This window comes from Odocoileus virginianus, chromosome 15, assembly GCF_023699985.2.
Source record: "Odocoileus virginianus isolate 20LAN1187 ecotype Illinois chromosome 15, Ovbor_1.2, whole genome shotgun sequence".
Lineage (NCBI taxonomy): Eukaryota > Metazoa > Chordata > Mammalia > Artiodactyla > Cervidae > Odocoileus > Odocoileus virginianus.
Window position 1 is genome coordinate 62686265 of NC_069688.1, and position 15625 is coordinate 62701889.

General features: G+C 38.1%; 1 protein-coding gene and 1 long non-coding RNA gene across 8 annotated transcripts in view; one reads left to right on the top strand and one right to left on the bottom strand.

Annotated features, from left to right (window-relative positions):
* RALYL (RALY RNA binding protein like) overlaps positions 1-15625 on the bottom strand; it is a 782895-nt gene that overhangs the window by 549893 nt on the left and 217377 nt on the right. The window lies entirely within an intron of this gene.
* LOC110127939 (uncharacterized) overlaps positions 1-15625 on the top strand; it is a 37145-nt gene that overhangs the window by 18206 nt on the left and 3314 nt on the right. The window lies entirely within an intron of this gene.

Below are 15625 nucleotides of genomic sequence, written 5' to 3' on the forward strand. Positions count from 1 at the left end.
CTAAACGCGGTAGAGCTGCGTAGATACTGTTAACTGACCCGGTGCCATCAGAATGAACAAGAAGGAACTTTCCATCACTTTGCACCATTGCATATATTTAGATCTATCAGTGCAGCAAAGGACTTGGCCTATGTAGATAACGTGGGCTTCCCAAGTGGCTCAGCAGTAAGAATCTGCCTGCAATGCAGGAGATGCTGTTTCAGCCCCTGTGTCAGGAAGATCCCCTGGAGCAGAGCGTGGCAACCCACTCCGGTATTCTTGCCAGGGAACTCTCATGGACAGAGGAGGCTGGGAGGCTGTGGTCCATGGGGCCACAGAGTCAGATATGACGGACGGGACTGAGCATGCATGCAGATGTGTATGTATATTAATGCTATATCATTGCAGGTATAATTAAAATGGCAAATACATAAAAAAACTTTATCTTTAAATAGGAGAATATTTCATATCCTTTCTATTCCTAGATATTAGGCTAACCAAGAACTTCCAGATGTACAAGCTGGCTTTAGAAAAGCCAGAGGAACTAGAAATCAAATCGACAACATTGACTGGATTATGGAGAAAGCAAGGGAATTTCAGAAAAAACTTCTGCTTCATTGACTACTCTAAAGCCTTCGACAGTGTGGATCACAACAAACTGTGGAAAATTCTTAAAGAGGTGGGCATGTGAGACCACCTTACCTGCCTCCTGAAAAGCCTGTATGAGAGTCAAGAAGCAACAATTAGAATTAGACATGGAACAACAGACTGGTTCAAAATTGGGAAAGGAATATGATGAGACTATCTATTGTTATCCTGCTTATTTAATTTCTATGCAGAGTGCATCATGTGAAATGCTGGACTGGATGAATCATAAGGTGGAATCAATATTGCCAGGATAAATATCAACAACCTCAAATATGCAGATGACACCACTAAAGACAGAAAGTAAAGAGAAACGAAAGAGCCTCTTGATGATGGTGAAAGAAGAGAGTGACAAAGTTGGCCTGAAACTCAACATTCAAAAAACTATCATCACTTCATGGCAAATTGAAAGTGAAATAGTGGAAGCAGTGACACATTTTATTTTGGGCTCCAAAATCACTGCAGATGGTGACTGCAGATATGGAATTAAAAGATGCCTGTTCCTTGGAAGAAAAGCTATGAAAAACCTAGACACAGTATTAAAAAATGAGACATCACTTTGCCAACAAATGTCCATATAGTTAAAGCTATCGTTTTACCAGTAGTCGTGTACAGATGTGAGAGTTGGACCACAGAGAAGGCTGAGCACTGAAGAATAGACACTTTTGAACTGTGGTGCTGGCGAAGACTCTTGAGAGTCCCTTGGACTGTAAGGAGATCCAACCAGTCCATCAACCTTGAATATTCACTGGAAGAACTGATGCTGAAGCTGAAGCTCCAGTACTCTGGCCACCTATTGTGAAGAGCTGAGTCATTGGAACAGACCCTGATGCTGGGAAAGCTTGATGGCACTAAGGGCAGGGGACAGCAGAAGATGAGACGGCTAGATAGCATCACTGACTCAATGGACATGAATTTGAGCAAACTCTGGGAGACAGTGATGGGCGGAGGAGCCCTATGTGCTTAAGTCCACGGGGATGCAGAGAGACAGACATGACTTAGAGGCTGAAGAACAACAAATAGTGCTGAGGGGTAATCTCTGGAGACAGCACTCTATTGATGTTCTAGTCTTGTCACTTCTCTTGGGCAACTTATAATCAGAAAAAGCCTCAATTTTTCATCTATATAACAAAAATTATTGTGCTCTTTAATAAGTTGCCATGAGAATTGAGGTGATGTTGTGTCTAGTTCTGAGTCCTTGATCAATATTTATAGCTAACATTATCATTGTTGTTACGCTGATGAAAGATCTATCAACATGATTTATTAATAGAATCAGCTTCTCAAAGTGAAACAGTTTCAAACATTTATAATTTAAAATTTCATTTTCCAGTAAAAGTTAATTCAGTTAGTTTTCTCCTGCTTGTCCACACCACCAGCAGAAATAGTTCTTTGGGACAGAGATACAGCAAAATTTATTACAAAAACAGGTGTAGAAAAAAATCTAGAAACTAAACCTGTTCAGTCTTGAGTCAAGATATTTTCATTATGTCTGCAAATTATTTGCTCCAACACTCTTTGCCACTGTTGATCATTGTTGAACCTAGGTGGGCTATATATGTTCCCTTCAATCATGGCCTCTGATTTTGTATGCTTGAAATTTACCATAATATAAATTTTAAAAAAATATAAGATTCTCTTCTTGGCTTTTTTACTGATATTCAACCCTGAAATCATTGACTATCATGCAGAAGCCAGGAACCTGTGTAGGGGCACATATTCCACCATCAGTTATGCCCACTAACAGGAACAGAAGCCACTAAAGGATTTACCACTCAGTGAAAGTGTACACCAAGACATATAAATACACCACAGAAATCAAGTTCTAAAAACAACCTGATGCCCGTGTCTGAAAAAATACCATTAAATGATCCTACAAGCAAGTAGAAGTACATATCATTTGTAACTCATTCTTTTGTGTGTCATTCTTTTAGGTGTGATTTCACCCTCAAACAAAACCGATGATATTTGTGCTATTATTACTCCCATTTCACAGAAAGGGAAATGGAGTGGTATCTGGTTATCTGGGTTCTCTGGGGCATTAAGATCTTTTTGTGTAGTTCTTCTGTGTATTCTTACCACCTCTTCAAAATAGATTAGTATATTCAAAGAAAAACTTCTATTCTCTTCTTAAGACTTTAATGTCAAAGTCATCTTTCATACTACAATTCAAAGGGCATGTTAATCTTTTTGAAATGCCGAAGGATTACATAGTTTCCACATGAAAGTCTTGGAAATGAGGTTAGGAGTAGGTAATTTCACCACCAACATCCAGCAGGCGTCAGCACTTCTTGCTTCTTAAAGTCAAAATCATCAAGCTGAAGGATAGTATTAACTCCTTTATTCACCATTGGGCCAATGTACTTGATCTTGTTTCAGTCAACTGGTAGGTAGTTGGGTAAATACTTTTTATTTTTTAAGAGAAGTCATGGAAGCTACCTTTATTTGTAGAAAGCAAAAATCTTTATTACCATTACGTGGTCTGCATATTGAAATGTAAGTCATGGATTCAAGATACAACAAACAGCAAAGGATATTAAAGAACAGATTTCATTTAATTCCTGAAGTGAAATTAATACAAATGCACAATGTAAGGTGAGCTCTCAGGTTCTTCATTTTAGGTAATGTGTTTAACAAGCTGATGCCTTTGTGGGTGAGAACGAGGCATTATTTCATTATTTATCATCTAATTCTCTGTAAGATTTCAATTTGATATAAATAAAACAAAAGAAAAGCCAACTCCCTTGACCATTTACAAGGTTCTTTGCCAAACCTGATGTAGAAAGAAAAATGGAATAGAGAGTGACATTATTCTCAGCCTGCCTGTGCCTTTGGAGATTATTCATATTTGCATTCAAGAGAGAGGTTACACAAGGGCCATCAAAGAGTCGAAAGATCTTTGAGCATAAAGTGAGAGGTTTACAAGTGACTTCATCAAAGAGATGAGATCTGAGCTGAGCCTTAAAGAAAAAACAAGCAGGATTTGGACAGGGTAACTGAAATACGTGCTCAGAGGCAGAGAAAGCATGAGCAGAGCAAGGAAGGAAAGTTCTAATCAGAAAAAGAATTAGTTTTACCTCAGTGATTTTCAAACTTCAAGGAAAAGACCCATTATGATATTTCTCATAAGAAGTTCTAATAATCTTTTTCATGAAAGTATTTTCCACCCTGCCTGGCCACATTCAATCTCCCTTGATTCATGGACCTACCATTCCAGGTTCCCATGCAGTATTGTTCTTCACAGCATGGGACTTTCCTTTCACCAACAGGAACGCCTACAATTGGGCCTCATTTTCACTCTGACTCACTCTTCATTCTTTCTGAAGCTATTTCTCTGCTCTTCCCTAATAGCATAGTGGACATCTACCAACCTGGAGGGGCTCATCTTTCAAGGTCATATCTCTTTGCCTATTCATACTGTTCACTGGGTTCTCATGGCAAGAATGCTGAAGAGTTTTGCCATTCCCTTCTCCAGTGGACCACATTTTATCTGAACTCTTTACCATAACCTATCTGTCTTGCGTGGCCCTGTAGGGCGTGGCTCATCCTGTCATCTAGTTACACAAGGCTGTGATCCATGTGCTCATAGTCTTTGAACTGTGTGGATCACAACAGACTGTGGACAATTCTTCAAGAGATGCGAATACCAGACCACCTCACGTGCCTCCTGAGGAACCTGTATGCAGGTCCAGATACAACAGTGAGAACCAGACATGGAACAACTAACTGGTTCAAAATTGGGAAAGGAGTAGGTCAAGGCTGTATATTGTTACCCTGCTTATCTAACTTATATGCAGAGAACATCATGTGAAATGACAGGCTGTTTGAACAACAAGCAGGGATCAAGACTGCCAGAAGTCATATCAATAATCCCAGATATACAGACGACACCACCTTAATGGCAGAAAGTGAGGAGGAACTAAAGAGCCTCTTGATGAAAGTGAAAGAGGAGAGTGAAAAATCTGGCTTAAAACTCAACATTCAAAAAACCAGCATCACGGTATCCTGTCCTAGAACTTCATGGCAAATAGATGGAGAAACAATGCAAACAGTTACAGTTATTTTCTTGGGCTCAAAAATCACTTCAGACAGTAACTGCAGTCACAAATTAAAAGACCCTTGCTGTTTGGAAGAAAAGCTATGATAAACTTAGACAGTATTAAAAAGCAGAGACATCACTCTGCTGACAAAAGGTCTGCAAAATTAAACCTGTGGCTTTTCCAGTAGTCATGTATGGATGTGAGAGAGAGTTGGACTATAAAGAAAGCTAAGCACTGAAGAATTGATGCTTTTGAACTGTGGTGTTGGAGAAGACTCTTGAGAGTCCCTTGGACTGCAAGGAGATCCAACCAGTCCATCCCAAAGGAAATCAGTCCTGAATATTCACTGGAAGGACTGAGGCTGAAGCTGAAACTCCAACACTTTGGTCACCTGATGGGAAGAGCTGACTCATTTGAAAAGACTCTGATGCTGGGAAAGATTAAGGGCAGGAGGAGAAGTGGATGACAGACGATGAGATGGTTGGATGGCATCATCAATTCAATGGCTATGAGTTTGAGCAAGATCCAGGAGACAGTGAAGATAAGGAAACCTGGCGTGCTGCATTCCATGGGGTCACAAAGAGTTAGACACAACTGAGCGACTGAACAACAACTTTTTCCAATCTACTGTAAGATGTTTAACAGCATCCCTGACCTCTGGCTACTAAATAGGTTCCCTCTATTATTTTACTTGTGGAGAAAACAGAAAATCCCCCATACATTTTCAGATGCCTCCTAGTGGTAAGTAAGCTGCTCCCACATCCAGCACTGAGTCAAGGATTCAGTGAAATGTATTTTTAGAAATAGAAAGTAATACAGTAGAGGAAATGCATTCAGTGCATTATAGCAGAAATAGTTACCAAGAAATGAGGATTTTGTCATAAATGACCACTGACCTGTTGAATTTTAGAGCTAATAGGGACTCAAGCATAGTCTCAGTGTTTTTCAATTTTCGTATTTTATTATCACATCCAGTGAAAAAACCTTACTAATCACACACTAAGCAACATGACAATTAAAGGGCAGAAGGTTTAAATAACTCATGAAATTAAGGATTTCTGCTGTAAATAAAATGAAGAGTTATTGGAGATTTTTGAGAAGAGAAAGCCTAATTAAATATATCCAGAAAGATTGTGCTAATTATTTCTCCTTAAATAATCAAACACATAGCAAATGTTTTCCTATCCTTTTTTGTTCGTTGAAAACTAGGCAATGAAGATCCGTTAAATGGATTTCCACACCTAATGAAACTAATGGTACCTGCAGAGATTTTTCATAGCTTTTTCTTAGATAATCTAAGTATTTTGCTATCTTAAAATTTTTATGTGCAAAATTTACATACAGTTCACCCCTCATCCCTCAAAAGTGATCTATGTCTACCTTCTACCATGGCTGGGAAGTGCAGGCATGCTAAGTTGCTTCAGTCACGTTCAACTCTTTGTGACCCTATAGACCACAACCTGCCAGGCTCCTCTGTCCATGGGATTCTCCAGGCAAGAATAATGGAGTGGGTTACTGTGCCCTCCACCAGTGGATTTTCCCAACCCAGGGATGGAACCTGTGTCTCTGAGGTCTCCTGCTTTGGCAGGCAGGTTCTTTACCATTAATGCCACCTGGGAACAATCACCTATAAACATAGAAAGCTGATTTAGAAGTATTGCCTCAGCTGCCTTTACTAGCTGCCATCATCCCCCTCTTTGTGACCATAAGACAATTAATGCCATAAGCTGGATCTTAAATAAATTCTTCCAATCCTGTCCGTAAATGCACCTTTCTCAGAACTCAATGTTTGCCTTGGCTTTTGAATCTGAACATTCCTCTGATTTCAGTATCTCCCCCAGACTCAGATAAGCTCCCTCTTATGTCCTGAGACCAGGACATAGAAAATGGGCAGGGCTTTGTCATAACAGGGTAATAGGACAACATAGATCTGTTCACACTGTTCACACTCTGTTCACAGGAATGTTTACATGCCCTGAGAAAACGTGAATAAGATTAAAATTAATTAAGGAATAAGTATGCATACAAGTGGATGCTTTTGAGAGCAGCATGACTTTGTGTAGAGCTTAAAACAGAGGCTGAAAGCTGAATCAGTTCAGTCACTCAGTCGTGTCTGACTCTTTTCAACCCCATGGACTGCAGCTCGCCAGGCCTCCCTGTCCATCACCAATTTCCGGAGCTTGCTCAAACTCATGTCCATTGAGTCATTGATGCCATTCAACCACCTCATCCTGTCGTCCCCTTCTCTTCCCGCCTTCAATCTTTCCCAGCATCAGGGTCTTTTCCAGTGAGTCAGTTCTTCGCATCAGGTGGCCAAAGCATTGGAGTTTCAGCTTCAACATCAGTCCTTCCAATGAATATTCAGGACTGATTTTCTTTAGGATGGACTGGTTGGATCTCCTTGTAGTCCAAGCGATTCTTAAAAAGTCTTCTCCAACACCACAGTCCAAAGCATCAATTCTTTGGTGCTCAGCTTTCTTCATAGTCCAACTCTCACATCCATACATGACAATTGGAAAAATCATAGCTCTGACTAGATGGAATTTTGTTGGCAAAGTAATGTCTCTGCTTTTTAATATGCTGTCTAGGTTGGTCATAGTTTTTCTTCCAAGAAGCAAGGGTCTTTCAATTTCATGCTGCAGCCACCATCTGTGGTGATTTTGGAGTAGAAAAAAAAAAATAATAAAAAGTCTCTCGCTATTTCCATTGTTTCCCCATCTATTTGACATGATGTGATGGGACCAGATGCCATGATCTTAGTTTTCTGAATGATGAGTTTTAAGTCAACATTTTCTCTCTCTTCTTTTACTTGCATCAACATGTTCTTTAGTTTCTCTTTGCTTTCTGCTATAAGGGTGGTGTCATCTGCATATCTGAGGTTATTGATATTTCTCCTGGCAATCTTGATTCCAGCTTGTGCTTCATCCAGCCCAGCATTTCACATGATGTACTCTGCATATAAGTTAAAATTAGCAGGGTGAAAATATACAGCCTTGGTGTACTCCTTTCCTGATTTGGAACCAGTCTGTTGTTCCATGTCCAGTTCTAACTGTTGCTTCTTGATCTACATACAAGTTTCTCAGGTGCCAGGTGAGGTGGTCTGGTATTCCCATATCTTTCAGAATTTTCCATAGTGTGTTGTGCTCCACACAAACAAAGGCTTTTGTGTAGTCCATAAAGCAGAAAAAGATGTTTTTCTGGAATTCTCTTGGTTTTTCTATGATCCAATGGATGTTGGCAATTTGATCTCTGGTTCCTCTGCCTTTTCTAAAACCAGCCTGAATATCTGGAAATTCATGGTTCACAAACTGTTGAAGCCTGGCTTGGAGATTTTGAGCATTACTTTGCTAGTGTGTGAGATGAGTATAATTGTGTGGTAGTTTGAACATTCTTTGGCATTGCCTTTCTTTAGGATTGGGATGAAAACTGAACTTTTCTAGTCCTATGGCCACTGATAAGTTTTCCAAATTCGCTGGCATATTGAGCATCATCTTTCAGGATTTGAAATAGCTCAACTGGAAAGCTGAATGCAATCCACAAATATGGATTGGTTACCCAGTGTGTAGTTTAAATATAAATGCATTTAATTTGTAATCAGTTTGCTACAGTCTTCACCATTCCGCATTACATTTTACTGGCAAGTTCATTAATCTGTGTTCTTCTACATGTTTGAATTTTCAGTTACTGGCAGAGTATTTAAGAGCATGGACTTTGATGTTAGAGAGGATGATTCAAGACTACTGCTCTGCAAGCTACTTTTAGCTGTAAGATCGGAAAAGCCAATGCATTAAGCTAGATAAGGCATGTAAAGTACCTAGCACATGCTCTAGCATATAGTAATTAATAAATGTTAGTTCTCATTATTCTTTAGTAAATGAAACCCCTGCTGCTAATGACATCGTGTTAGAGCAGAGAACATGAGAAAAATGCTTTGCTTAAAAGCAGTAGCACCTGGGCATAATTTCACGAACATAATTTTTATGAGACTGCTTTAATGGGAACTGACATTAGGGAAGTGAATTTTAGTAAATGACAGCACTGTAATAAGATTTCCTTGGATTGGTTTTTAAATGGACTACACTGCACCAAAACAATTCTGACCATTAGTTCTAAAGCAATATAGATTTCAGCCATGTGTTTCATACATCATGTTTTCAGGTATGTAACACCATGAGCTAAGTGTTTACAAAATTAAAATTAAGGCAGAGAATGCAAGGAGGAGATGACTATTGTGAAAGAAAAATCCACGCTTATCTTGAGTTTTATAAAAATGAGATGTTTCCTAGGTCCTCTTAACTTTCACATTATTTTCTGAAAGAAAATCTCAAAACGTATAACCTCCATTTTATCCAAGAGAACTCATGCAGGCTAAAAATGTTGTTCAGTATATAATACCTGAAAAATAATAGAGATTAATAATGCATTGGCAAGGTTAAATAAAAAAGGGAAACTTTACCTTGTAAAAATCAAAAAAGGTTCTGTTAACTGAGAGGTGGATTAGAATGTTCAAAGTGCGTGGGGACCACATACTCTGTAAAGTCTGATTTATACTGCAGACATCATAATGCCTACCTACTTCAGAATGACAAATAGTACCAAGCTGAAGTCGCAGTAGCAGCCCTAGACTGCTAACAGCAATGCCTTCCATCTCAATAGCTGAGGCTGTGCCATTCTGTACACTTAAAATTCTGAGCATTTAACACTTCTTGTTGCATCTAAATCCAGATACAAAAACCTTCAAATCAAACTATTTACCTCAACTGGAATCTGCCCTGAATAATTCATAAGGAGAGAGAAAGATGGCAGCGAAGAAAGCCAAAGAGAGTTTTAATGAACTCTAGAGTTTCAAAAATAATGGCACAGAACCTATTACAGCTTTTTCCCTCACCCAGGGAAAAAAAGGCTATCCATCTCCCTGACACTGAATACATCCAGAAAACAGGAAGAGCAGGATAGGGTTCAGTTTTATGGTTGTCTGACACTGATATCCAAATAGCACTGCTCAGATTATTTACCCGGAGAGGTTGTTTTCTGAATGTGTAACAGTTGAGGAAGCATCTAAAGTACTCACATTCAAATGCTTTATTCTCATGGTGCTCTCTAAAATTCAAAGGGTATCTGGAGATTCAGTTAAACAAAAACTGGGACAATCACGGGCTTCTCAGGTGACGCTAGTGGTAAAGAACCTGCCTGCCAATGCAGGAGACCTAAGATGCCAGAGACGCGGATTCGATCCCCGGGTCAGGAAGATCCCCTGGAGGAGGGCATGGCAACCCACTCCAGAGTTCTTGCCTGGAGAATCCTGTGGACAGAGGAGTCTGGCGGGCTGCAGTCCACGGGTCACACAGAGTCAGACATGACTGAGGGGCTATCACTTTCTATTTTTACTAGATAAGCATCTCTGCAGTGATTCATCCGGTGAATGAGCTTAGGATTCTAATTAAAGTACCGAAACAGAGGCCTTTTGAAAGTGTTATTACTGTGTAAATCTGTATTTGTTTCCTACTGCTGCTGTAACAAATGATCACAAACTTAGTGGCTGAAACAAACACATTTATTCTCTACAGTTCAGCAACGCAGAAGTCCCAAACGAGACTTATGGAGCTAAAATTAAACTATGAGGTGGCCGATTCCTTCTGGAGGCTCCCCATAACTCGTTTGCCCGCCTTGTCCTGCTCCTAGAGGTGGCCCTCGTTCCTCGGCCTGAGCCCCTTCCTCTGTTTTCAAAGCATGTCACTCCAATCTCCATTTCTTCATCACAGCTTCAGTCCTTGATGGTCTTTTCCTTGATCTCTTGTAAAGATGCTATACACCAGTCTCAGCTAGATCATCCAGGATATCCTCCTATCTCAGGACCCTCCATCTCACCAGCAAAGTCCCTCTGCCAAGTAAGGTAACATTTTCTCAGGAGGTGGGGAGCAGGAGGTGGGCACTTTAGGGGCCATTATTCTGTCTACAACAAGGCTGGACTAAGCTATCTTTTTAAGGACGTCTTATTATTCATTTTTGGCTGCACTGGGTCTTGTGTTCTGTGCCCAAGCCTTCTCGAGGCGTGGGGAGCAGGGGCCACTCTCCAGCTGAGGCTTCCCTTGTTGTGGAGCACAGTTTCTTAGGGGCTGCGGGCTCAGTGATTTTGGCGCAGTCGCCCTGCGGCATGTAGAATCTTCCTGAACCAGGGGTCAAACATGTGTCCCCTGCATTGACAGGTGGATTGTTAACCACTGGGTCACCAGGGAATTCCGTAAGTTAATCGTTTAATGGAAAGATATTTCCACATTAGAAATTAGGTCCCATGTGTATTAATTACAAACAAAACTAGAAGAAAATCTCAATAATTGTAATGTGACTATTTTTTTCAAAGTAACATTTTCTAAAGCCATATTTCACAAAACTTTATAAAGCTTACTGACAAGCTTTTAAACACATGAATTTATGAGTTGCTCCTCTCTGTTAATTAAGGGAAACCAGACATTTCAAATATAGATAAGACTAAAATATCTGTGTCAAAGCCATTTCCATTAATTATTTCTTTTTAATGTGTCTTGTCATTCCCTTCTGCTTTGCAAGTGCTTAGATATCTAGAACTTAAAATATGTGTTTTTTTAATGTTTATTAAAATTAATGAGTGAATAAAACTGTTTCAGACAGCTAAATGTTAAAATCTAGTCAAAGCTATGGTTTTTCCAGTAGTATTATATGGATGTGAGAGCTGGACTATATAGAAAGCTGAGCACTGAAGAAATGATGCTTTTGAACTGTGGTGTTGGAGAAGACTCTTGAGTCCCTTGGACTGCAAGGAGATCCAACCAGTCCATCCTAAAGGAGATAAGTCCTGTGTGTTCACTGGAAGGACTGAGGCTGAAGCTGAAACTCCAGTACTTTGGCCGCTGATGCGAAGAACTGACTCATTGGAAAAGACCCTGATGCTGGGAAAGATTGAAGGCAGGAGGAGAAGTGGATGACACAGGATGAGATGGTTGGATGGCATCGTGGACTTGATGGACATGAGTCTGAGTAAACTCCAGGAGTTGGTGATGGACAGGGAGGCCTGGAGTGCTGCAATTCATGGGGTGGCAGAGTCGGACATGGCTAAGCGACTGAGCTGTACTGAACTGAAATGTTAAAAGACAAAATGCTACTTTTACCTTTCCACATTTATAAAGCAAAGTAGAATTGCTGTATGAAATAGTAAATTCAAATCTGAGGGTCAGTCAACTTTTAAGAACCATATAAATGCTTTTGTCAGACAAACCTTATTTCAAATACACATTAGCATCTTTTAAAAAGTCCCTAATAAGACGTCAGTCTTAAGATGGAAACATTTTCAATTAAAAATGATCCACAAATATTCTCACTTCATTTCAGAAACATCCTGATCTAGGATCTACTCTAGATGCATATGACAAGTTCAACATGTTTCTAACAACCTGCTGAATTTTCGAGAACAGTTAGTACACTTTTACTATAATTCTTATCAAAGCCATGAGATAAATATTTAATTGATAAATAAGTGATGTGCAACAAAACAATGAATTAAATAAAGTTAATGTATTTAATACCTTAAAAAATAAATTTCCTTTAAAATTGTTTACAAAATCAACTTCCAAATTAATATATAATCATGTCAGGGATTACAAGCTTATCTAAAAAGGAAGATCACTTTAACAATCTGTAAATTAAAATTAGTTCACTTAAATTTATACCTCTGGAAAATATAAGTGAAGTAGTTCCTCACAGGTATATTTAATTCCTAACTATTGCACTCTTCATATTTCTCATTCTAGAATTTTTTTTTAACCAAAGACAAGACCTTTATTTCACTATCAGTCTCAAAAAGAAAAGAGAACTCATTTATGTAAGTTTACCCTCATACTAAGATTCTCCATTACCTCAGGATCCCATGTTCATGCTAAATTTTGCTGGTGTTTTAAAAAATATTGGTGACAATGTAAATATTTGTAATATGTTAAATGTGTTCAATAGAAAAATGATAAACGCTATTGGTTTGAATTCCTATTGTAACTTGAAGGAAAAGGCAAATGCTGATATTAAATTACTTAATTTACATTTTACACTGAAGATTTTTGAAACTAATTATAATGGCACTTCTTTTTACAAAAGAAAACAAACATAAATATCTCATTACAGAAACCCTCAAATATTTTCAATTCAAAATTCCAAGTTACTGAAAACAACCATACTGCATAATACACTAGTAAAACACATAGAAAATTACATTTTAAAATATTTTATTCTACTTTTTAATTAAAAATGGGAAAGCAGGAATTGTGTATTGGGGTGGTAGTAGCAGTGGAAATAGAATGTCTTAAACATTGCAACAAAGATAGGAGCAAAGAACACATAAAGCTTAAATCTCTTCCATGTGCATACGTATGTTTAAATAAATCATGCATCCAACCTGGGCTGGTGATCTGTTTCATCCGAAAAAAAAAAAAAAAATAAAATAAATAAATAAATAAATCAAAGACATTTTCAAAACTATTAAATAAAGCACTATCTCAATAAAAAATGGGCAGATGATAAATGTCTGAAAGAATATGCATTAAATGTGGATTGTGGTTGTCTATGGGTTATGTTGAATTTTTATTTTCTTCTTTATATTTTAAGTGTCTACAAAGTGTTTTGCCAGGATCATGTATTACTTTAGCAAGCAGAACTAAACAATATTGATCTTTCTGTTAAAAATATATTTCATGTTTAATTTATGAACCAAACTAAAGATAAACTTAGTTTCACTATATTTTCTATAAAGCAAACCAGAAAATGTTATGCCTGACTTTTTTTAAATAGTAGTTTCTATTTGTATGTGAACTTATAAGAACTGTTCACTTAGTTAAAAAAAAAAAAGGTTTAAAGCTACTTTTATGCTTTTGTGGATATCCGCTGCACAAAATTGTGAATTATCAAGAAAGAATATTTTATTGAGTCATGAAAATCCATGGTCAAAAACATTTATAGCATATTTATACTGGGTTAAGATTTCATCATAGCATATGGATAAACATTGCATATTTATAACTCTAAGAAAAAAATCTGACCAAGCTGATAAATGCTTATTTTAATCAAAATAAGCATTGAATGACATATTTTATTCAAAAAATAAGAAATATCTCTTTCTTTGTAGAAAGAAATAAATTATAGTTCAACCTCAGAGCTTGATTTTAGGCTGGTATTAATATTGAGCAATGACAGAAATGGGATACACAGAGTGCTGTGTATCCTGAGTATATTACAAATCATCAGACTCATGTTGAATGAAATAGATAAAAGAACCATGAGGTATCAAATTGCATAGCTGCACTTCATTTTCAGTTCTTTTCATGCCTATTTTCATGAATCTCTATTTTAGTAAGGAGGTAAATAATATCAATATCCACCATTATGTCATTTGTAAACTACTATCATTTTCAAGAATAATCTTTGTGAATGTCATTGTACTAGCCAAAAACAAATTACTTAAGATTATTCTATGATTATAGGCTATCCATCCATTAGTAATAATTCTTCCATTCTTCCTTCCTCTCTTTTTTCATAAATAATTATTTGTATTGCATAGATTAAAATATACCTGAAAATTTTTTCCAGTTTTGTACAACAACTTACAGATGGAATATAACCTAACAAACATGTTGAGAAGAGAGTGACTCACAGGCTGAAATCATGCTATACAAGGAACATTTACAGAAACAAGGAGACCTCGAATGTACAAGGGAGAGGAAAAAATGGAGGCAACACATATGCTGTCTTCTGATGTAATTTAAAGGCAGGGCTAACATTTGAAAGTGAATCTGACTTGATTAGTAAGCCTCATCTTTTCAACTAAGTTTAACAGGAAGAAGTTTCAGAGAGCTAGATTTCAGGTAAGGAGTAAGATTTGTACCCAGATTAATAATAATAATAATACTATTCACTGAATGCTTACTATTTGCCAGGTACCATGCTAAAACTTTACATTCATTGCTGTGTTTAATTTTCAAGGCACCTTTATCAGGAACTGTGGAACTGATACTTAAAGAGTTTAATAAATTCCCAGACATATGGCTAGTAAGTGGTAGAACCAGAAGTTAAATAAAGAGTCTGATTAGAAGGCCCCCACTTACATTCTCTACTCTGTAATATGAAAAAGAATCAAAGCACTTGCTGATGCTTTTCTGATGGATTAAGCCTGGGTAGTTAGTTGAATCAATTAGGGTTCCCGTGGTAAGCAGCTTTTAAGATGCTTTCCAGTGATGCCCTGCTTCCTGGTATTATATCTTGGTTGATTCCTTTCTCCGGAGTGTTCTGTTTCCAACCAAGATTATATGGCAATGCTGAAGAGATAGGACTCTCTGTTGATGATGCTCTTGTTGTTTAGTCAACAGGTCATGTCTGACTTTGCACCCCCATGGACTGCAGCATGCCAGTCTCCCCTGTCCTTCATTGTCTCCCAAAGTCTGCTCAAATTCATGTTCATTGAGTTGGTGATCCTATCTATCTCATCCTCTGTCGTCCCCTTCTCCTCCCACCTTCAATCTTTACCAGCATCAGGGTCTTTTCTGAGTCAGTTCTTTGTATCAGGTGGGCAAAATATTGGAGCTTCAGCTTCAGCATCAGTCCTTCCAATGAACATTCAGGGTTGATTTCCTTTAGGATGGACTGGCTGGATCTCCTTGTAGTCCAAGGGACTCTAAGCACCACAATTTTAAAGCATCAATTCTTCAGTGCTATGGTGCAACTTTCAAAATCATTAAATGACTACTGGAAGAACCCACAGCTTTTTTCCAGTTAATCACCCTGTGTTCAGTTATAAAAATTATGACTTCATTTCCCTGGTCGAGTCTCTCCATTGCCTTCTCAGCCCGTGCCCTCTAATGAGGGGGTTGTGTTGGATGAGGCCTTTAGCCGAGTTACTGAGAGCAGCTTCTAATCAACAGCCTGGAAGGAACTGAGGTCCTATGTGC